Source organism: Sphaerodactylus townsendi, linkage group LG08, assembly GCF_021028975.2.
Source record: "Sphaerodactylus townsendi isolate TG3544 linkage group LG08, MPM_Stown_v2.3, whole genome shotgun sequence".
NCBI classification, from domain to species: Eukaryota; Metazoa; Chordata; class Lepidosauria; order Squamata; family Sphaerodactylidae; genus Sphaerodactylus; species Sphaerodactylus townsendi.
Genome location: NC_059432.1, coordinates 15,863,081 through 15,885,640, shown reverse-complemented (window position 1 = coordinate 15,885,640; position 22,560 = coordinate 15,863,081). Strand labels below are relative to the sequence as shown.

Genomic DNA, 22,560 nt, shown 5'->3' with positions numbered 1-22,560 from the left:
ACAAGCTGTTCAGTAGGTTCCAGTTGGTCCTTGTCTTGGTTTGTTAAGAACATAAGAACAAGCCAGCTGGATCAGACCAAAGTCCATCTAATCCAGCTCTCTGCTACTCGCAGTGGCCCACCAGGTGCCTTTGGGAGTTCACATGTAGGATGTGAACGCAATGGCCTTCTGCGGCTGTTGCTCCCGATCACCTGGTCTGCTAAGGCATTTGCAATCTCAGATCAAAGAGGATCAAGATTGGTAGCCATAAATCGACTTCTCTTCCATAAATCTGTCAAAGCCCCTTTTAAAGCTATCCAGGTTAGTGGCCATCACCACCTCCTGTGGCAGCATATTCCAAACACCAATCACACGTTGCGTGAAGAATTGTTTCCTTTTATTAGTCCTAATTCTTCCCCCCAGCATTTTCAATGAATGCCCCCTGGTTCTAGTATTGTGAGAAAGAGAGAAAAATTTCTCTCTGTCCACATTTTCTTCCCCATGCATAATTTTGTAGACTTCATGTGGCTGTTGTTATGTGGCTGTTGAGATGGGTGAGATGGGGAAGGTAGCTAGAACTGTTCCGGTGGGGAATCTGGCTTGGTACGCGTTTAGTCGAGTCTGAAGAACCTCCTTCGTAGTTCTCTGTGGCTTGTTTTTATTTTGGTCTTGGGGTTTGCACCCATCTCTAACATCCAGAGAGGCTTTCTTCTTGCTTGGGTGGGAGAGGGATGAGTGGACACAGGCTTTTCCAAGCAGTTCTTATCATGATCCCAACAGCTGTGACCGTGCTCTGTAGAAGTCCATAGGAATTGCTGTCAAGAGCTGTTAGATTTAGTTTAGAGTCATGGATCTGCCCATGTGTGAGTGCAGTTTATAGAAAATTCCCAAGAGATAAATGTTAAAGGTAAAACTTACATTTATTCAAGCATCTCCAGTTCACAGCTTTGTTCCAGGAAAAAGGTAGATAGAAAGAAACCCTAGTCTAAAGAGATTACTTTCCCTACGACAAGTGGGCACAACTAACGCGCCATCACGTCTGTGCGGGTAAGGAGAATGCTACAGTGGGAAAGGCCCCACTGTGGCAGGCTGCCATTGACCATGCACTCAGGTCAAAGGCTAGAACAGAAGTGAAACCAGCATGGGGAAGAAAGGAAGTTAGTGGGCGGTCTCCTGGCCCAGACAAGGAGGGCAAACAAGAGAGGCAACATCACAGTTAGAGTGAGATACACAGCACCCCCCAGTGTCCAGGCATGCAGAAGTAACTTATTCCAACAAGAGCAGTGTTCAGTCAAGTGCTACAAAGAGCTGATTTATGTAACCCTTTGCTCCAGCCATGGCACTTTTCCTCTGGGCAATTTTAGTCTGGGGAGGGAAACAAGAAATGCCCTTCTCATTTCACTTGGCTAGCTGCATCCTCCAGCACAGTCATGTAACACCACTGCATTCCGGGGGGTGGGTGGGCGGTGCCACGGCGGGGGCACAGGGCGTGTGCGTGCCCCGGGTGCAGTTCCCCTTCGCTCTGCCCCTGGTGGTAGGTCTGGTGGAGCAGCTCTCTCTTACAGACCCTGCAGAATTGTAGCAGGTCTCACAGGGCCCGGATAGCATTTGGCAGAGCATTGCACCAGGCGAGACGTTTTTCAGGCCGGAGATCACCAGTAGGCAGAGGTGGGATCCAGCAGGTTCTCACCAGTTCCCGAGAGTGGGCTACTAATTATTTGTGTGTGCCGAGAGGGGGTTACTAATCGGGTCTGCTTTTCCGTTAGAAATTCCATTAGGTAAAAAATCATCAAGTCCTGTTGTTTCCTATGTGGCTGGTTAGCGAAGGTAGAAAACGGGATAATTCTCCCTGTTGGACTGTTTTAAAAACATGTTTTAGTATTATGGTAAAGTTCCTTGCTTAAGGAAAGTATCCTTCTTTTGATTTCTAGAAACAAAGTTAAGTATTTGAAAGTATTAAGTGTTTGACAGGCAGTCAATTAGAGAAGTACATAAGAACATAAGAACAAGCCAGCTGGATCAGACCAAAGTCCATCTAGTCCAGCTCTCTGCTACTCGCAGTGGCCCACCAGGTGCCTTTGGGAGCTCACATGTAGGATGTGAATGCAATGGCCTTCTGCGGCTGTTGCTCCCGAGTAGTTGTTTCTGTTGGCACTAGACGATAGGACTTGCTACAATGAGTTTAAATTATGGACAGAAAGATACCAGCTGGAAATTAGGAACTTATTTTTATAGTAAGAGTTTTTTATAGTAACAGAGAAATTATTAATGCCCCACCCCCGGAATGCCCGGCCACGCCCCCATGGTGCCCCGCCAAGCCTCATTGGCACTATGCCACTGTTTGAATCCCACCACCATGGGAACCTGTTACTAAAATTTTTGGATCCCACCACTGCCAGTAGGTTGTTGTTTGCAGAACTCAGAGTTCTTTGTGTTTGTGTGTGTGTGTGTGTGTGTGTGTGTGTGTGTGTGTTGGGGTGGGGGATGAGTTGGGAGAGGCAGCTCTGCAGATGGAAAGCCCCCAGCCCATTTAGGGCCTTAAATGTTAATACCGGAACCTTGAACCTGATCCGGTATTCTACTTGGAGCCAATGCAGCTGATGGAGAACAGGTTCAATATGTGCTCTCCGTGGTGTTCCCGTGAGAACTGCATTCTGAACAAGCTGTAACGTCTGGAGAACTCTCAAGGGTAGCCCTGCATGGATTGAGTTACAGTAGTCTAGCTTCTAGGGAAAGTAACATTATTAGTATATTATCCCAATTTTTGTGTAATCTACAGAAATCACCCTGTAGCCTACATCTTGGACTCTGGTTTTGCTGTTCGGGCTCCATTGCCAAAACTAAGGGATATTCACCTTCACAAACATTTTGTAGTCTCTGTTTCTCCCACCACCATAAACGTTGAGAAACTGTCACTTCAGAAGGACCTCGTTCTCAGGATTCACGGATGATTCTAATAGTGATTTGGATAATAATTTATTACTGGCCTAATGGCAGTGTGTATAGAAAGATAAGATCTATTCAAAGGCCTTTCATTGGTCAAGCACCTGAAAAGAACTGTGCCGGTGGAACTTGAAAATTATGTTCATTTGTGTCAGAAGGGGGGGGGGTAATTATGAATAATTATATGAAATAAGATAGGAAAAAATCGTAGAAAATGATGATAATAATTACATATTAATGACTTTTTAAAACATTCTGTCTTAGAATCTATTTTTACAAAACCTTTGAATTCTTATCTAAAATTATTCATAAAATATGTTGATCATTTTATGATTTTACAGAGCATTGTCTGACCTAATTATACTAATTCCCTTAGCTACAGCCTAGAACCATAATTAAGAGAAACTCAGGGTTTGTTTTTTATACTATTGCAATTGTTTGTTGTTATTTTCTTTCCACTTCTTTGACTCCATTATTGGAAAAAATTTTAAAAATTATTTTGAAGAGAAAGAAAATTAGGGCCCATGAAGGTCACACACAAAAAAAGCAAAGCCAGTATCATCCTGTTTTCTAAGCCCTTTGTTCTGAGATAGAGGAGTATAAGTGTGTTTGTGTATGCACACACTTTTGTTTGTGGAGCTCAGATCTGAAAGCAAGGATTCTTTTCTGAATACATGTCCAATAAGGGGGGAAATGCTGTCCTCCTATTTACAGCGGCAGTCGGCAACCTGCCTGTTACTGTTGGGGGGGGGGGGCAATCCTCGTTCCCTGTGATTTGCTGTCTTTTGTTCAAGGCACCCATAAAGACATGGAGCATCCCTCTTGCTAACTGCAACATTTAACGTTGCGGCATGCACTAAATTAATCATACCCTTTGGAATGCAAAGTCCCGCTTTCCCTTTTCAGTTCACACAGGAGAATCCAACCAACAACAGTTCACGGCTTCTAATGTCCTTGAAAATATGCCATTGTGTTTAATGCAGCATCTCAGTTGGGAAGCGTGGGGGCAGTCTGGCTGCCACCCAAACACAAACCTAGTGTTGTTGTTTTTTCAAGAAACTGCAAAGATTGGGTATATTGTGCTATTTCGCACAAGCACAGAAAATCCCACAGGATATGAAGCAGGACCCAAACCTAGCTTCCCAAGAACGATAGATTCCAGGTTATTTCGACCCTGGCCCCAGCCTAGCAGAACACTCTGTCAAGTGAGACCCAGGGCATGCTAGATTTTGGTCCATTTTCACTGGGCATGTTACGCAGAGCTGTTCTGCCAGGCCTATGGCTGAAGACAGCAACAAGGGGCGTTTCCCCACTCACCATGATCCCCCCTATGGCGCGCTGCTCTCAGCGCGCGGCATCCCTGGCGCACGCCTGGGCATCCCCACGATCCCGTGCTCTGTGCGGGGTCATCAAAAGGTGCCCTTTGCAAGAGCACCAGGGATGCCGCGCACTGAGGGGGTGTGGCGGCAGCAGCGTCGGGGCGGCTGCACTGTCGCCGCCCCTCTCGTGGGGAGTGCCGGGGGACCCTGCGCTACTCTCCTCAAGTAGTGCGGGGCTTAAGGTAAGTGGGGTAAGGCCCAAGGTCTAACTAGCTGGCTTCCCTTTTCCCACTCACTTCCTTTACTTTTTCCTATTAGTGATTGCATTAGTAATATGAGATTTTGACAGGCTTATTTCCCCTGTGTTGACATTTTTGACCCTGTGATGCAGAGGAGATGTTGAATTTTGTTTAGTTGTTCTGGATTATTCTGTGGTTTTATGGATCATTTTATGGTTTCCTCTAATTAACTGTTGTAAGCTGCCCTGAGATAGTAAAGGGAAGGAGGGCCTATAAATCAAGTCCATCAAATCAACTGATTTTTAGTAATCACTGTGAATGCCAAGGTATATAGCTAATTCATGATAAAATCACAGAGTTGAGAGGATGGCAAAATAAGATTACCAGTGGTCATCTGGACTAAGGAGAACTGTATACCTTTCCTAGGATTAGCAGAGGCAACAGGTCCAAGGAAAAACAAACAAAATATACAAATCTGATAAATTTATCCATGTCAGAGAATCGATCTTTAAAAAGAGAAGCAAAAAGCTCTGAATGTTGATGTATACTTTACACACAGCCCTGCTTATAAATAGACTAATGTGGACCATTCCACAGGACGTGGATATGGATTGTAGGTAAAAGAAGAACCTGTTGTGCTGCAGAATTCCCCTTTTCAGGCCCATCCCCACATCTCTTTAGTATTTTTATAGACCTACTAGCGGGCCCGGCCACGCGTTGCTGTGGCAATTGTCCTTCTCATCACAGTCCGCAACCCACACAGATGTCCATGCAGGTCCAATGATTCCCCAGCATAGCCTTTTGGGAGCAGCAGTGGCATAGTGGCTAGGAGCAGGTGCACTCTGATCTGGAGGAACCGGGTTTGATTCCCAGCTCTGCCGCTTGAGTTGTGGAGGCTTATCTGGGGAATTCAGATTAGCCTGTGCACTCCCATACATGCCTGCTGGGTGATCTTGGACTAGTCACAGCTTTTCGGAGTTCTCTCAGCCCCACCCACCTCACAGGGTGTTTGTTGTGAGGGGTGAAGGGCAAGGAGGTTGTAAGCCCCTTTGAGTCTCCTACAGGAGAGAAAGGGGGATATAAATCCAAACTCCTCCTCCTCCTCTTCTTCTTTTTCTTCTTCTTCTTTTGGAGTGGTCAAATGGAATCCTTCTTTTCCTTTTCAATTCACATTATTATATGGTGCTGTCTTGGTTTTTAGTGTAAGGTAACCCTTTCCATTCCACAACGGAACTGTCCAGAGTGTGAATCCCGCTGTCAATGAGGCTGGTTGACATGCACAGTCCAGGCTTGGGTAAGGCAGAACTGGGGCAAGCAGGCTATCCCAGTCAGGCAGCAGAGGCAGGGTGGTGAGGCGCTCTGATCGAGGCCAGCTCCCTGGGCTTTTAAAGGGCCATGTGCAAAAGAAGCGGAGGCATTAGTGTTGGTTCACCCCCACCCTGCGGATTTTCTTAGAAGAAAAAGGCAAACTCCAGCTTGCTTTTAGTAAAAGAGAGCTGTGGCGAATATGGGTGAGGAAGTGGGTAAGTGGTGGTTGGATGTGAGGGAGGGCAGAGTGAGGTGTGTGAGGATGAGCTGGATGTGGATGAGAGTATGTGTGTTGTGTGGTAGTAGTGGGTGAGGCACAGAGAGTGAAAGTTACCTGCATATGTGTGTGGGAGGGGGAACTCCACCTGACGTCTCACACGGCAAAGTGTGTATGTGTTTCACTTCCACTCATATTACCTAACAGTATTACCTATTTACTGTTTTCACTGCTCATCTCTGCCCATCTGCACGAACATTCTAAGCCCTCAGGCCACAGACAGACAGGCTGCACGGACATTCTAAGGGTGACAGTTAAACAGAGCCAGCTTCATGTCCTGGTGCGCCAGGAAAAAGACATTTTACCTGGCTCAGGTATGGAGTTTTGGCGATTTGAAGGTCCGATTGCCTGCCCACAACAGGGAGGGACGGCATGTGAAAATTTGGGGACAATCCATTCAGCCGTTTCGGCGTTAGGGCATTACCAACAAACGAAATGTTCGCTTTTTATATATATAGATAAGTTACTTTGGAATCTGTAAAACTAGGCCAGACATATCCTCCCTTATGCTGCATCTGTGAACAGAAGCACTCATGAAAGTTGGCATCCATGAGTGAAAGGCTAATGTGATACCATACCTTTCTCTGTGTCTCCTCCTACACGCAAAATTAATAAATACGTTCCTCTGTTTTATTTTCTCTGCTGACAGAGTCTCAGCTTACCAAGTCAAATGCCCACAACCACCACTTCTAGATGCTAGACAGCAGAGATTGAGTTTCATTTATAATTATCTCAGTTCTGTCTTGGTGTTCTATCAATAGGTAAAGCCCTATCAGCACATTAATTTAGACATCAAGAGACTCTGAACATAAGAACATAAGAACAAGCCAGCTGGATCGGACCAGAGTCCATCTAGTCCAGCATTCTTCTACTCGCAGTGGCCCACAATGTGCCTTTGGGAGCTCACATGCAGGATGTGAAAGCAATGGCCTTCTGCTGCTGCTGCTCCTGAGCACCTGGACTGTTAAGGCATTTGCAATCTCAGATCAAGGAGGACCTCCTGTGGCAGCATATTCCAAACACCAATCACATGTTGCGTTAAGAAATGTTTCCTTTTATTAGTCCTAATTCTTCCCCCCAGCATTTTCAATGTATGCCCCCTGGTTCTAGTATTGTGAGAAAGAGAGAAACATTTCTCTCTCTCATCATTTTCTACTCCATGCATAATTTTATAGGCTTCAATCATATCCCCCCTCAAATAACTCCTCTCCAAACTAAAGAGTCCCAAATGCTGCAGCCTCTCCTCATAAGGAAGGTGCTCCAGTCCCTCAATCATCCTCGTTGCCCTTCTCTGCACTTTTTCTATCTCTTCAATATCCTTTTTGAGATGTGGCGACCAGAACTGAACACAGTACTCCAAGTGCGGTCGCACCACGGCTTTATATATGGGCATGACAATCTTTGCAGTTTTATTATCAATTCCTTTCCTGATTATCCCCAGCATAGAGTTTGCCTTTTTCACAGCTGCCATGCATTGCGTTGACATTCCCATGGAACTATCAACTAAGACGCCCAAATCCCTTTCCTGGTCCGTGACTGATAGCACTGACCCCTGTAGCGTGTATGTGAAGTTTGGATTTTTTGCCCCTATGTGCATCACTTTACATTTTGCTACATTGAACTGCATTTGCCATTTCTTAGCCCACTCACCTAATTTATCAAGGTCCGCTTGGAGCTCTTTGGAATCCTTTGCAGTTCTCACCACCTACATAATTTGGTATCATCTGCAAACTTGGCCACCATGCTACACACCCCTACTTCCAGGTCATTTATGAATAGGTTAAAGAGCACTGGTCCCAAAACGGATCCTTGGGGGACACCACTCCCTGAGCCCTCCGGGGGAGGGCGATATAAAAATGCAACGATAAATGAATAAATAAATAAAATCTCTCCATTGTGAGAACTCCCCATTTACACCCACCATTTGCTTCCTGTTCCTCAACCAGTTTTTAATCCATAGGAGGACTTCCCCTCTTATTCCTTCATTGCTGAGTTTTCTCAATAGTCTTTGGTGAGGAACTTTGTCAAAAGCCTTTTGGAAATCCAAGTAGACAATGTCCACTGGTTCCCCCTTATCCACATGCCTATTTACACCCTCAAAGAACTCTAGTAAGTTTGTAAGACAGGACTTGCCTCTGCAAAAGCCATGCTGACTCTTCCTCAGCAGGTCTTGCTTTTCTACATGTTTTATAATTTTATCTTTAACTAGCGGGGCCTGGCTACGCGTTGCTGTGGCTTATTGTGGTGAAATGGGAAAGGAATAGTAGCAGCAAATCAATTGCAGAGGCCAGCAGTATGTGCTCATGGAAACGCGCAGACTGCTACTGTACAATGTCATTGATGTCTGTGACCGCATCCTCCCTCACTTCTCTTCCCTTGCATGGCACCCCTCCCCCTACCTCCCCCCTTTCCCTTTGCTAGAGTGGGTGGGTCATATCCAGATGCTGTGCTCCCTCCCCTCCCTTGCATGCCACCCTTTACTCTCTGTCCCCTCACTCACTGTATCATGTGAATTAGCTCCGAAGCTCATGCACGGCCTTACCGGTAGGTTCTTTTTAAAACATCTGCAAGATGTTTTATTTGACTTGTGCAGAAAAGACCATTCGTCTTCAGCAACAAAAGACACCAGCTTTGTATGAATACAGATAGTAAAGAGGTAATGGGGAAAAAGGAAGAAAGTGATCTTTAGGTGGGTGTAATATTCTCCATTTTATATGGACAAATGTAGACAACCATCTAGGATGTGATAACTTTTCTTCCTGTTATATGTTTGGATTTGGAACCACTGTGTGTGAGCCTGTGTGTTCTTGAACACAATTGAAATACATTTCTACTTTTGAATCATCGTATTATTGTAATTTGTATGATTATAAACAGTCATGGCTTCCAAGGTTCTGTGCGGCGATGGTCTTCAATCCACAGGCTGTGGCCCTTGGGTGGGTCATGGATTCCCTCTTGCTGGGTCTTGAGCTCCTATGGAACTACCAGTTAAGAACATAAGAACAAGCCAGCTGGATCAGACCAGAGTCCATCTAGTCCAGCTCTCTGCTACTCACAGTGGCCCACCAGTTCTTTGCCTTCCCTTTTGAAATAATGTTGCGATGTGGAGAAACAAAGGGTGCTATGAGTCATACTTGAAAAGAGCAGAATAACAGCAAGATGTGTGTGTCCCCATAATGATGGAGAGCATGCCACCCTGGTTGTGATGCTGGTCTTCTTTCTTATTGGCCTCACCTGTTTGCAGCTCTTTTGACCCACTGTCATAGTCCTGGGTTTGACCCCAGGGATGTCATAATTCTGTCTATGACATCCCTGGGGTCAAACCCAGGACTATGACAGTGGGTTCCTTTAACGTGATTGTGACATGATTGGGATGTCACGCAGTAGCCTGTCATGTAATTGCAGCTCAACCAATGCCTCATTCAGTGTGTCTGAAGTCTGGATAGACTGAAACCAAAGCCATCATGTTGCCACCTCTGGCAACTCAGTTGGGTGGTTGAGCGTGAAAGACAAAGGGAAATGTCATGGCCTCCCTCTTCAAGGTGGACTTGGAAATGAAGAACAAGGTTGACTATTTCAGAGACAGGATTACAGGTGAAGTTAAGAATCTGGTAGATTTTTTTCCCCAAAAGGAGTTTTTAGAGCAGGATGCTTTCCTCGAAGATCCCATTCTGAACATTCACAATCTAACCCAAATCCACTCAGACGTGAACATTCCTGTCCCTGATGCAATTCTGTTCACAAACAGCCAAATTGGACATTTCATGGCCAGAGATAAACAGTGCAGAGATAAATGTGGTCCAATTTGAACCATATGAATGAAATCATTTGGAACAGTACTGAGTGAGGAATAGTGAAAATACGATGAATGCACAAACCACTGAAGATCTATTGAAGCCAGATTAATACCGGATTCTGACCCCTCGCTAGTGGGTTTTCAGATTAGCTCAGAGAAGCTTGTTGATGATGTATAATGTATCTATTCACATGCATGGTGTAGGAGCATGAATTGTACCATAGCCCCGTGGTAGACTTGATTCACATTACTAACTAGTAAACTGTTACTCAGTCTTGGACTGCAAGCCATTTTTTGTGCAAACTGCATATTGTTGATATTTTCATTGCACAACTCCTTTTCCTCAATGGTGTATGATGTGGAACCTCAGATCCGGCTGTTGTTTAAAAACTGCAGCACAGTCAAAATGTGGGTACAGCTGCTGATTCCCAAGATAGAGGGTGGGGTTTCAACTCAGGAACAGACTGTAAGTCAGTGGTTCTCAACTTGCGCGACCCCTTTGGGGGTTGAATGACCCTTTCACAGGGGTCGCCTAAGACTCTCTGCATCAGGGTTCTCCATCTGTAAAATGGATAAATGTTGGGGGTCACCACAACATGAGGAACTGTATTAAAGGGTCATGGCATTAGGAAGGTTGAGAACCACTGCTGTAAGTGAACTCTGTAGTGTAGTGTGTAAAGCAACCTCATACCTTGTTGAGATCTGTACGTACTACACTGCACAGGCAAAGCTGATCTCTAACTTGGCAAAATACAAATACCTCCATGTGGAAGATTATCGCCCAACATTGATTGAGGTTGATTCCGCACTTGAGTTATTGACCTAAGTTCGAGCTGCGTTCGACCTAAGTGCTCCGCACAACCACTGGGATTGATGTGTACCAGCTTCGCCCCGTGTAACGGTCAAATTTCCGACTCCAGTTGGGAACTACTACTTTTTCAGGGAACCACACTCAAACTCAGCTCAATTCCAGTAAAGTGCGGAATCTCTGGTGCCAGGAGTCCCCTATTTATCCAATTACAGCTGAGTGTTTCGGGCATGTGTACAGCTGGCCAATCAAAAAACGCCACCTTCGTCCCTCCATTCCTGTAGCAGGTTTTTTTATAACGTGTGTGGGGATAGACGGAACATGGCCATAGAACAGTAGCCAATCGGAACAGAGCGGCGAAGAGGCACAGGATGATTCTGCCCTCCGAGGTGCGATCAAGCTGGTTGCAGTGGGGAACAACAATGGCTTCGACCTAGGTCAGTACCCTTCTCAGGGAACTGGGTCGAACCTATTTTACTCGTGTGCGGAATCGCCCTGAGATGGATGAAAAAGAATGCATCAGCTTGAGGTTCATCCTATCAAATCTGTTAAATTAACATATGACTGCAGTACATGATCTTGAAGAACATTAAAAAGATCTAGCTACTCTGAAGCAGCAATGCCGAATCTCTCCACTGAGCAGGTTGAACCCTTGAACTTACAAACTGTTCAGTTGACTCCAGATAATCTGTCTTGGTTGGTTACGTGACTGTTGAGATGGGGAAGGTAGCTAGAACTGTTCAGATGGGGAATCTGGCTTGGTACACATTTGGTCAAGTCGAAAGAACCTGTTTCTCTCTGGCTGGTTTGGGCTTGGGTCTTGGGTTTGCACCCATCTCTGACTTCCAGAGAGGCATTCTTCTTGCTTGGATGGGAAAGGGATGAGTGGACATGCTATTCCAGGCTGTTCTTACCTTGTTGCCAAGAACTGTGAGTGACCGTCCTCAGTAGTACTCAGAGGAACACTTCCTCCCTCCTGCAGTGTTGTGTCTGCAACATTTTAGAGGAGATTACCTTTCAGCAGTGGAAAACATTGTGGACTATAAATATAAAATGTATTACATGCCAATTGTTAAAAAGAAAATTGGTGTGAGATGTTTTATAGATGATAAGTTACCCCAAAAGATATTTAAAATGGATAAAAATATATAAGAGCATGTGCTGGGAACGTCCAGAAAAACCTGGATCATTTTTCCATATGTGGTGGACTTGCAAAGAGGAAAAAAAAATCTGGATAGTGATCCACACCGAAATGCAAAAAATACTGAAAATTAAACTCCAAATGAACGTAAAAATTATGTCGTTAGGCATTTTCCCAGAAAACCTTCCAAAACAACAAGAATTATTTCTGTACTTATTAACAGCAGCGAGAGTTACTGTTGCGTCTAGCTGGAAAATGACCCGTTCAAGAAAATTGGGAAGATAAGATGAGAGAGTATTTTACCAGGTTCAAACTTGACAAGCCTTGTCAATAGAAAACCGGAACATGAATTTAAAGAAAAATGGGAACCTTACTTTAAGTTTCATAGAATGTAAAGCCCTATCTAGGCATATGTGTTGATACCAGGATGTCATAGTTAATGTATTTAAGTTTATATGTGTTTGCCCACCAAACTTTTAAAAAAAATGTAATAATGATTCAGTTAAAAACAAGTTGATAGTTTAAGTGGTCAATAATTCTTCAGTATGTTGACCAGTACTATTGCAGATCCATGTAAAGTGTTAAGTGCTACAAAGAGAAGAAGAAGAGTTTGGATTTATACCCTCCCCTTTCTCTTCTGTAGGAGACTCAAAGGGGCTTACAAACTCCTTTCCCTTCCCCTCCCCCCACAACAAACACCCTGTGAGGTGGGTGGGGCTAAGAGAGCTCCAAAGAGCTGTGACTCGCCCAAGGTCACCCAGCTGGCTTGATGGAGTGAAGAGGATAATCTGCATTCCCCAGAGAAGCCTCCACAGCTCAGGCGGCAGAGCTGGGAATCAAACCCGGTTCCTCCAGATTAGATACAGGAGCTCTTAACCTCCTACGCCACTGCTGCTTTATGTGATCCTTCATCCCAGCCATGGCACTTTGGGAACTGTGATCTGGTAAGGGACATCCCCCCCATCCTTCACCATTTAATGTTTTGAGATCCTGTTAATTTTTTTCCAGAGTGTTACACTTCTGTTGCTTTCTTCTTGGGCATGGTGCTTGTCTTCCTGTCCCAAATACACTGGGCATCCCCAAGACCAGGGGTAGGGAACCTGCGGCTTGAGAGCCGCATGCGGCTCTTCTGCCCTTGCACTGCGGCTCCACGAGCCAAGTGGCCCCTTCCTGGCCCCATCCTTGCCCGCCCTGCAGGCACATCCTTGCCCCATCCTTGCCCGCCCTGCAGGCACAGGGCGGGCGCACCAACTGCCCGCGGCCAGCTGGGCCGCACCGCGGGCTTCCCCTCTCGCCCGCCCCATTGGAGCGGGGTGGGCGCTTTCCCGGCAGCCAGCGAGGCTGAGCCACCGGCTTTATCCTTGCCTGCCCTGCAGGCAGCAGGGCGGGCGCACCAATGGCCCGCGCCACGGGCTTCCCCTCTCGCCCGCCCCGTTCGAGCGGGGCAGGTGCTTTCCCAGCGGCGGGCAAGGCTGAGCCGCTGGCCCCATCCTTGCCCGCCCTGCAGGCAGCATCCATGCGCTTCTCAGAATGCGCGGAGTAAAAGGTTAAAAAAAACCAATATATATAGTGTTATCTTTATTTTAAATGTCAAAAATTATTTGCGGCTCCAAGTGTTTTCTTTTCCTGTGGAAAACGGGTCCAAATGGCTCTTTGAGTGTTAAAGGTTCCCTACCCCTGCCCAAGACTGACCTGTTGAAAATCTGTTGGCGCAACAGAATTTGGTCTGGAAATCCTGCAGCAAAGTTGCTGATCAAAGCATTGGCAATCCCAAGTCTGTGGTCTCAGAGACACCCTCTTAGCTTGAATGTGCAATGCAGCTGTCCCAAAGCCAATTGATCCCAGTTTGAGCCTGCAGAGAGAGAACAGGGAAGGAAAAAGCACAGGTTGCAAGGGGACAAATGTTGAGTTGCCAGCTGGGTCTAGGACATTCCTGTGTGTGCGTGTATGCGGGGGTGGGGTGGGGGGGCTAAGTCAGATGGAATTTGGGGAGATGTTCAGAGGTGGTTTGCAATTGCCTGCCTCTGGACTGCCTTGATGGTCTCCATCAGCAGTGGCGTAGGAGGTTAAGAGCTCGGGTATCTAATCTGGGGGAACCGGGTTTGATTCCCAGCTCTGCCGCTTGAGCTGTGGAGGCTTATCTGGGGAATTCAGATTAGCCTGTACACTCCCACACACGCCAGCTGGGTGACCTTGGGCTAGTCACAGCTTCTTGGAGCTCTCTCAGCCCCACCTACCTCACAGGGTGTTTGTCGTGAGGGGGGAAGGGCAAGGAGATTGTAAGCCCCTTTGAGTCTCCTGCAGGAGAGAAAGGGGGATATAAATCCAAACTCTTCTTCTTCTTCATGACATAAAAGCCGTAACAGTTGATAAGAGCAAAGTTCCTTTCCCCAATGTTGTGCTTCCATATTGGGGGGGAAAGAGCATCTTTTAGAACAGGGGTGTCCAAACTTTTCAAGCCTGTGGGTACTTTTGGAATTCTGACAGTGGGTGGTGGACGCAACCACAAAATGGCCTCTTCAGGAGGTCATTCTTCTTCTTCTTCTTCTTCTTCTTCTTCTTCTTCTTCTTCTTCTTCTTCTTCTCCTCCTCCTCCTCCTCCTCCTCCTCCTCCTCCTCCTCCTCCTCCTCCTCCTCCTCCTCCTCCTCCTCCTCCTCCTCCTCCTCCTCCTCCTTCTTCTTCTTCTTCTTCTTCTTCTTCTTCTTCTTCTTCTTCTTCTTCCTGTCCAAATACTAACCAGGGCTGACACTGAGATGGAGATAGCCTGGGGCATCCAAGACAGGACATGTAAGCAGGGCACCATCATATTTCTTCTGGTCCCAGCGTAAGCTGATGCCATTCTTATTTTTAACAGTCCCAGAAAAAATTGTCCACATCATGGTAATGAATGGACTTACCCCCCTCTTCGGCCCAGCATGTAGGAGGTGCCACATTTCCTAGGACATTGTAGTTAAAGGAAGGGTGTGTTTGAGTTTTCTATATCTAACTGCAAGTGACAGCTGTTTCAGTTTAAGTGTTATAAATCCAGTATAAATTTGCAATGTCGAAGGCATAGATAGGACGAATCTTTTGACATTTAAACTTTCCTTTTCAGTCTGTTGTGTAGAAGTTGGTGTGGGGAAGGTGGATGATTTGCATATCTGCTTTCTGCATACATTTGTCCTTCTCACTGCCTGGATCTTTGATACAAGTAGCATACCACCTTTTTATCAGCTTTTACATAAGGCAAGCGTGAGTCCATATCGTTTCTGAATGGCAGCCAAAAAGAAGTCAATAGTTACCCACTGCTGTTTATTCCCTGACCCCCTTCCCAGATTCTCAAGATTCAAATTCTTACAGGGTCATGTATGATGGAAAAAAGAAACCCCACAGGGATAAGGGCCCTCTTATGACTGTTATCGTTGTCTGCACGGCTTTGACTAATAAACTAGTGCTGTTCTCTCACAGCAAATTAAGCTAAGCCCCAAAGCCTTTTTGCAAGGAATTGAATTATCCTAGCTTTCACTACAACATAGAGGGTACTTATATTTCTTTTAATTACTTATTTTTATCACCCTGGTTTCCTGGGTTTTCTCCTTGGAGCTCCAGGTAACATAAACAAAGATTGTGTTCTCACAACCGCCCTTTGAATCAGGCCAGAGAAAGAGACAGCATCTTGCCCAATAATCAACATTTTCAAGAGGAAAGGTCTAGTGCAGGGGTAGGGAACCTGCGGCTCTCCAGATGTTCAGGAACTACAATTCCCATCAGCCTCTGTCAGTGTAATGAACATACTACCTGGCTGAACCCAGGAAATTACAGGCCAGTCAGTTTGACATCTGTTCACCCACGGGCACCATGTTAGGAACTGCTGCTTTAGCCTTTCTAAAGCAGTTCCAACCCCTTCATCATCTTGCTCACCTTCTTCTGCATAGTTTCCATTTGGAAGGCATGGACAAATCTTGTCAACTTATTGTCAGCTAGATCTAAAGAAAGAAAAATCCTTAGTTGTCCTTTGCAAATTTATTCCCAGCCCAAGCAAAACCCAATCTGTACCCTACTTCAACGTGGAAGGGGAGGGGGGTATCAGTTTACTGTCCTTTTGGGAATCTGTAACTCTAGAAATCCATGTCACTGAGTCATCAAGGGGGTAGAGATAAGTTATTAATACCTTCCCATGTGACTCCTGGGACTCTCCCCGCCACTCCCTTTTAAAAACACCGCTGTAAACTCACATTGTTCATGAGTTCATTTTTGCTCTTGAGGAATGCTGAGCTTCAACGTGACATTCTTACCGTTTCCCCGAATATAAGACATCCTCTGAAAATAAGACGTAGTAGAGGTTTTGCTGAAGTGCGAAATATAAGGCATCCCCCGAAAGTAAGATGTAGCAAAGTTTTTGTTTGGAAGCATGCCTGACGAACAGAACACAGAAAAATAAGACATCCCCTGAAAATAAGACATAGCGCATCTTTGGGAGCAAAAATTAATATAAGACACTGTCTTATTTTCGGGGAAACACGGTAGAAGGTGGGCTAACAAGTGTTCAGAGGATCACAAATCAGGGTCTCATTCAGTGGTGGGATTAAAATAATTTAACAACCGGTTCCGGTGGTGGGATTCAAATAATTTAACAACCGGTTAATTTAATAATTTAACAAGCACCATTTTAACAACCGGTTCTGCCGAAGCAGTGCGAACCGGCTGAGTCCCACCGCTGGTCTCGTTACGAAAAGGCATGAAACTTTTTCCGTGAACGCTTGATCCATCGGAATCAATCGGATTCCCTTCCTGTGTATGTGGCAAAAGTAAAAGAAGTGCTGAGGGGGGGGGAGAGAAGTGAATTTGAACCTTATTCTCCCCCCTCATAGCTGGACAGTCAGCAATCGAAGGTCATAGGCCCCTTCCACACATGCAGAATAATGCACTTTCAATCCACTTTCACAATGGTTTGCAAGTAGATTTTGCGATTCTGCACAGTAAAATCCAGCTGCAAAGTGCATTGAAAGTGGACTCAAAGTGCAATCAACAATCATAAGTGACGAATCACACTGAAATACATTTTCTTGAGTCGGGTGGGGGGGGGGGGGGGAAGAAAAGCAAAATTCCAAACCAAATCTCCCACCAATGAGTATACACCTACATGGAAGCTGAGACCTAGCTGTGGTTTCTTCATGGGTCGAATCCCCACTTGACATTTGCACGCAGATCCAAACCTGTTTGTTGTGAAACTGTGTCCTCTTCATCTGAGTTTCTCCCTCCCCACCGCAGTGAGCACACAGCAGACACAGCCGGTTGCAGAACTCTTAGCAATCCCCACTACCAGGCGAGCTCGCTTCACCAGTCTCCCCTTATTGGCTGGCGTGCCTTGATGGGGCGGAACCTTTTCCCACTGCGGAAATGTACATTGTAGGGGCGTGATCAAAAAACCAGCGTGTAAAAGTTTAACGTTTAATTGTTTAACTGTGCAAATAGTTAATCGTTACCTGTATAAACCATGAACGATGTCGTTACCTGTGTAAACCATGACTGTTTAATGTTTGCATCCCCTTCTGCTGGCCGATCGCAAAAGCAGAAATGAAACCAAGGAAAGGCTGCGTGTGTATCGCAGTGCTGATTGGTTGCCCAAATTCTGCGTCACACTCCAGGGTGGGAAATGAGTCAGGGTTTCATCCCTCCCCTCGGATCAGCTCTGAACCGTGTTAATGGGGTCTATGCCACTTGCAACCAGGTCCTGCCGGGACGCAGATTAACGGGGAGAACGAGCACCAGAAAGGGAATCTGCCACGCAAGCAATGGGGAGGTCGTCCCTCAAACCTGGTTAGTTTGTGTTCTGAAACCTGGCTAAGACGGTAGTGGGGATTCGACCATGGAGCACTTATTTGCTCTTTTACAGTGCAGTATGATAGGTACACTCTGGGAAAAGAAAGTTTTTGGTGGAAGTTGGAATATTGGTGTCTCCCTGATTCAACAGCAGGCACATTTGGCTGAGAAGTCACACATCTCTCTCCCCAAAATATGTCAAATGACTCTTCCATGCCTGTTCTCACCCATCAAAAACATGTGTTATCCTATTAGTTTTGATTTTCTGTACGTTGGGGCACCTTGAGCACCTTGGGGCTAATTATTATTTGCCAGTATTTTTCTGTCAGGTCATCTCCTGTGGAGGCAGTTAGAAAATCAGCAGATGAAGGGTTTTCCCAGCCTGCAGGTATATTGATATTAAAAGGCTTCACCGGCTTAATTTGTCTTGTCATGTAATTTTTAAACTTCAGGCTAGCCTGATCGTGTCAGATTTCAGAAATTAAGTAGGGTCAGCCATGGCTAATATTTGGATTTGGGACCTCCAAGGAATACTAGTGTACAGTGACCAGCCGTCCCGATTTTCACGGGACACTCACGCTTTTGCGTAGAGTGTCCCGCATCCCGCCGGGCTTATGCCATTGTCCCGATTAGGGACAATGGCCCGCAGCAGCATACTGCCTTTTGCAGCGGCGCTCCCCAGTCAGGAATCAGGGAAGCGCCCCAGAAGGCACTGCGGCAGCCGCAGTGCCTTTCTGGGGCTTTTCAAAACACCCCTGTTTCCTGACCGGCTGGGAGGTCCCGCGCCAAGGAGCAGTGTGCCTCTCGCAGTCTGTAGCGTCGCCAGCACTTTAACCTAAGAAAAAATCTGGTCACTTTATACTAGTGTGATGATGAAGAGGCAGGCAACTCTGAATATCTCTTGCCTTGAAAACTCTACAGGGTCAACATAAGTTACCTGTGACTTGAAATCTCCCCCCAAAGTTTTTGAAGATACATGTCTAGCCACAATGGGAATTTCCAACCCTAGCTACAGCCTGTCCCAGAATGTTATCTAGCTAGGCCAAGAGCCTCTTTCACCTTCTTAGTAACAGTTTTTCAAATCCTCATGAGTTAAGGCATAATGTCTACTTCGGATTGTGTTTTGCTATTGCCACTCTGAGCAGGGACATCAGGAAGTGTCCTTAGCAACGTGTAGCTTTCAGGCTATTGCTGAGGATACTGGTGCCAATTTGTGGATACAGCAGAAAAGGTGCCTGCGGATTCTGGAACTACAATGAGATCCATCCGTCACCTCCACTACTATGCGATGAAAAATGAGTGGCGTAATGAAGAATCAGCAGAGTCTCCAGTGCTATTTTAAATACTGGGATTTGGTGCTATATATATCAGGAGACTTTGGCCGTTTCCCCACTTTGGTTGTTTCTCCTTTGCTGCGCGCTACTCTCAGCGCTAGGCGTCGATTTCTGAATGTAGCGCCCGGGCTACGAAAGGCGCCCGTTTTGCCAAGCGCGCCAGGAATGGCGATGCTTGTGGTATGAAGCGGCGCCGAGGCGTCCCGAGCAGCGCCCGGCTACGGCGCTTGTCCACCGCCCCTGTAGTGGGGAGTGCCACAGGACCCCACACTTTTTGGGGAGAGTAGCACGCAGCAGAAGGTAAGTGGGGAAAGGCCCTTTGAGAGAAATAAACTGGGAACAGAGAGACCTCACAAAGACAAGTGATGGCAAATTGCTTCTGAACATCTCCTTGCCTTGAAAAACCTATAGCAGGTCACCATCAGTCAGCTGCAACGTGATGCCATTTTTCTACTACCTGAGAGTTTCCCAGAGGCGTTGGGGGGGGGGGAATGGCTCCTGGGGCAACACCAGCTCCAGCTGCCCCCTCGCCCCCCTCCGCCCCCCACCTGATCGCCAGGAGGCTGCTCTTTCCAGCTGGCAAGGCATCCCACTGTAGCTGGAAGGAGGCAGCCTGGCAGGGCAAGGCAGAGGGGAGGGGTGTGGGGGCAGTTCCCCGCCCCCCATGTGACCAGCTGGCATGCACCCGGGGACATGTGACCCCGCATGTTCTCGTGAGCACTCTGCCTCCGGAGTGTCCCCTTTAGTGGCATAGGAGGTTAAGAGCTCGTGTATCTAATCTGGAGGAACCGGGGTTTTGATTCCCCAGCTCACCGCTCGCCTGAGCTGTGGGGAGCTTATCTGGGGAATTCAGATTAGCCTGTGCACTCCCACACATGCCAGCTGGGTGACCTTGGGCTAGTCACAGCTTCTCGGAGCTCTCTCAGCCCCACCTACCTCACAGGGTGTTTGTTGTGAGGGGGGAAGAGAAAGAAGATTGTGAGCCCCTTTGAGTCTCCTGCAGGAGAGAAAGGGGGGGATATAAATCCAAACTCTTTTTCTTCTTCTTCTATAGTCGAGTGAAAATGGCATCTCATTTCCAGACAAAAGTTTGGTGGGTAATTGCGTTCAGCGGTGGCCCTGATTTTAGCACTGAAGTTAAACCCTTACCTCTTGGAGCTGAGGACCATAAAATTCCATATGAATCTTGTCCTTCATTGGGGCAAATATCCTAATTCTTACCACCTGCAAAAAAGATCAAGGTGTCGTAATATGTGAAATGAGAGACCTTCTGACCCATTCAAATCTCCCTTGTTAATTCACTCTCCCTGTAATAGGTAGAGAAGGCTGACGAGATTTTTTTGTTCTTCAAGAACCTCAAAATGCTGTTTTAATTGAATTGACCTGTGTCTTCACTGCAGGAACAAATCAGTGAACCTCACTGTCCCAAAGAAATTTAAATACGGGGGGCATGGAAGGGGCCAGAATCACCTTTTAACTGGATAAAATGTTCAGCCTATCGAGAGTGGAAATATATACTTTTTCCACACAAAAAAGCATGCAATTTATATTTTGCAGGCATAAGGAACACCCAATTAGCACCACTGTCCTGTGCTCAGCCTTCTGATTGGTTTGCCGGTCTTGAATTATTCATCTCACATCAGTGGGTAAACGAGAGGCCAAACATTCAGACAGCCCTTTCTGTCCCTTTCAAACAATGTTTTGTCTATCAGACAATGGCTTTCATGCTGGCTGTTTTTGACTTGCTGTCTCTGGTTGTCACTGCAACAAGGACGAACGTAGCCTTCTTGTGGGCAAAACACAGAAGCCAAATTCTGCCTCCAAAATGACTTTATTAGATAAACGATGCCCATTGAATCCTCCAGCTGAAAAATGGTGGGGTTCTTCGGGCTTGTTATACCATAGAAGCCAGGCCGTATTATAACCCGAACTTTACAGGATTGAGAAACAGCATTCATCTGTTGTGGGTTTTCTGACTGACCTGCACCTCTAGAAAGATGGCTGAAATGTATTGCAGGCAAAAGATGTTAGAGACAAAAACTGTCCAGATTGCAGTCCATGGTCCGGAGAACCCACAACACCCAGTTGATTCTGGCCATGAAAACTTTCAACAAAGCATTCATATACTTCTATTTTACCTTTATTTATCTCAGTTGTATTTCACCCAGCCCCCAAGGCAGGGGCATTAGGTAGTGGTTTTGGGGTGGGGGGTGGGGGCCTTACCCCACTCCGCCCCTGGGGCATGGCCGCACTCCTCCAAGTCCCACTTCCAGCCTCAGTGCTTATAACAAGCAGCTCTGGGGCTGGGATGGCGAACTTCCCCTGGTGCCTCCCTACCCCACCAACTGGGCTCCCAACCCGTGAGCCACTTTCTGCCCTCCCTCTGGGCAGAGGCATAGGGCTAGGGGAAGTGGAGCCTGGTGCAAAATCTGAGTTTTGCATGAGCCCCATGCATGGGGCCCCATGGACAGCCACTGTGATACTGGATTCCACCCCAAACAGCATCACTTACAATTGTTGAGTTTTAAACTAGAGAGCCCAAATTCTCCTTTTAAATCCACTAGCTTAAAGGAGAATTCTAGGGGTCCCAATTAAAACAACATTGAAAGTGCTGTTGCCTTAGGGTGAATTATCCCACCCTGAAACAGCATCACTTTCAATGTTTAAACTGGGGACCCTTCAGATTCTCCTTTAAATTCATGCCAAAGGAGGTCGATTTAAAAGGAGAATCTGGAAATTAGGGGTGCCACTCGCTGTCAGGGTGCAATTATTAAGCTACAGCAACTTCAAACTTTCAGGGTATCTTTAGGGAGACTCTACATTGCTACCATCCAGGTTTTGGTGAAACCCCAAGCTCAAAGTTAGGACCCTCAAAGGTGTAGCCCCATCTTCTCTATTAGCTCCCATTGGAAACAATGGGGGGATGGAACAACTCAGTTGGGAGTCCATAGCTTTGAACCACCTGGACAAACTTCCCACAAAACCTGGGTGGGTATCAGTAGAGACACCACAGATGATACTGTGTCCAGGTTTGGTGAACTTTGGTTTAGGAGGGTCCAAAGTTAATAGCTTTGGACCCCCCTGGACCAAACTTCACAAAACCTGGGTGGTATCAGTAAGAGACACTCCTGATGATAGTATCCAGGTTTGGTGAAGTTTGGTGTAGGGGGTCCAAAGTTATATGGTTCCTCAAAGGTGTAGCCTCCATCTATTAGCTCCCACTGGAAACAATGGGAGATGGGGCACCTCCTTTGGGAGTCCATAGCTTTGGACTCCCTGGACCAAACTTCACAAAACCTGGATGGTATCAGTAAGGGGAGACTCTCCTGATGATACCATCTAGGTTTGGTGAAGTTTGGTTTAGGGAGTCCAAAGTTATGGACCCTCAAATGTGTAGCCCGCATCTTCTATTAGCTCCCACTGGAAACAATGGGAGATGGGGCACCCCCTTTTGGGAGTCCACTTAACCTTTGGAACCCCTGAACCAAACCCTCACCAAACCACAGGTGGTATCATGGGAGAGTCTCCCAAAACATCCCTGAAATTTTGGTGCCACCTGCAGGCCAAAAACCAAAAAAACATTAAAAAATACAAAACACCTCACAAACAGGGC

At 46.4% G+C, this 22,560-nt stretch overlaps 1 protein-coding gene across 1 annotated transcript in view; it reads left to right on the top strand.

The window, feature by feature from the left end:
* The window catches only part of LDB3 (LIM domain binding 3), a 237,885-nt gene that overhangs the window by 64,314 nt on the left and 151,011 nt on the right, over positions 1–22,560 (top strand). The gene's annotated exons all lie outside the window — the stretch shown is intronic.